Genomic DNA, 1,964 nt, shown 5'->3' on the forward strand with positions numbered 1-1,964 from the left:
TTTGCCCAGGCTATTCTTATTCTAGCAGCTACACTTTCAGCGCACCCACCCCCACTACTAACTTGGTCGCCCAGATAGCGGAAGCTATCGACTACCTCTAGTTTTTCACCCTGGAATGAGATAGAAGTTGTTTCCTGTTTGTTTGCAGTCTTTATTGCACCTGAACATCTGCCACAAACAAAAACTAACTTGCTAGTTAACCTGCCTTTGATGTTGCTGCACCTCTTATGTGTCCATAGCTTGCACCGGGTACATCTTATAGAGTTACTACCTACTCCTTTTCTACATACTGAGCAGGGCCATCTACCTGAAGGGGTTTGTGTTTTATCTACCTTCCTACTTATTAGGATTTTGGTTTTAGCTGTAGTTTCAGCTCAGAGGTGCGGCCATGCTGGAGCATCACCATTTTTTACTGAGAACCTCTTCTAACATGTGGCACTTGGTGAAGAATGGAGCTTCATGTAGCTACCCTCATTTGCACCTCTTGCTGTGAGATAGGGTCATCTGGGACTCTCAACAGGAAGAGGTCCACCTTGATTTAAAAATGCCTACATCTACTTTGTGTAGGTTCCTCGGGTTCTTTAGGAGAATATTAAAAAGCTGTGGGCCCCTGAAACCCAGGCTGTTGCAGTAATTGGTCCTGAAGTGTGATGACATTGCTGGGATCTTTGGCACTGTGCAGTGTTGACCTGTTCTAGCATTGATTCTAGCTTTCAATGCCAAAATTTGACACAATTCCTTCCAGGATCTTGCAGATGTATATTACTGCATACCTCTCCTGCCTTCATTGCAGGGCGTAGAGTCTTAGCTATTTCAACCTTTCCCAGTAGCTAAGCTGTTACAAAGAGATGATCTTCTTTGTGAAGCTTCACTGGATTGCTTCAAGGTGCGCTATTAATTTTACACTACTGGGTGACCATAGCTGGGAGCAGTAATCCAGGTGGCTGAGGATGAATGTCCCCCAGAGGACCATCATGGTTTCCTTATCTCTTGTTCTGAATGTTCTCAGGATCCATTCAGCTAGTTGTCTGCACTTTGTTGACATCCTGGTAATATGCACTTGGAAAGAGGTATCATCACTTGTGTCGATACCCAGTTCCCTCACTGATTTAGGCTCTGGGATTGTAATTCCCTGTGGACCAGTGTACCCTGTAAGTTTCATGCTCAATTTTGGACGCTGGTAGTGCAGGGCTTGGAATTTTTGAACATTAAACTACATATTATTATCCTCAGCACATCTGTAAATTGAGTCCAACTACTGCTGCAGCTGTACAACATTGCTGGGGTTCTGCATTTTTTGTGAGACTTTCGTATCATTTGCATAGCTAGCAAGGGTGGCTATCCGGGCAGTTGAGGGCATATCTGAAAGGGCCACTATGAAAATCAGTGGAACACTGCCCATTATTTTCATTGTTTTCATTTCAGTGTTTTCATTGAGGTGGCTACATTGACCACTACTGCCTTCTATCTTTCAGAAAGTCATGTAACAACTCTCCAAGTTTTCCAGCTATGTCGAGATCACACAGTTTGTGTCATATCATACCATGATCCACTTTATCAAATTGAGGAAGTGGAATGGGTATTTATTCACACACTCACACACACACACACACACACACACGCACGCACATACATACACACACACACACACACACACACAAACACGCACACATATATATATCCCAGCTTGTATGATTCTGTATAGAGCAATCTATTAATGAAATTCCAACGTAGTCTGATTTTCACCTCTTATTATTTGCAATTTTTACAATTTTAAAATATTACAATTTTACATTATGGAAATGAACTTTCATGTATTACGCAATCATCAGGTATATGTAGTGACAGTCGTGTTCCACAATTGACAATTTGTTGGTTTTACTCTCTAAATATTCTCCGATGTCCTCTAGCAAGCTGAATCTTACGAATTATATTTTCACCAATCAGCATATATATATATATAT

At 41.5% G+C, this 1,964-nt stretch overlaps 1 protein-coding gene across 4 annotated transcripts in view; it reads right to left on the reverse strand.

Annotated features, from left to right (window-relative positions):
• LOC106881443 (transient receptor potential cation channel subfamily M member 2-like) overlaps nt 1–1,964 on the reverse strand; it is a 405,111-nt gene that overhangs the window by 245,889 nt on the left and 157,258 nt on the right. The window lies entirely within an intron of this gene.

This window comes from Octopus bimaculoides, chromosome 17 (assembly GCF_001194135.2).
Source record: "Octopus bimaculoides isolate UCB-OBI-ISO-001 chromosome 17, ASM119413v2, whole genome shotgun sequence".
NCBI classification, from domain to species: Eukaryota; Metazoa; Mollusca; class Cephalopoda; order Octopoda; family Octopodidae; genus Octopus; species Octopus bimaculoides.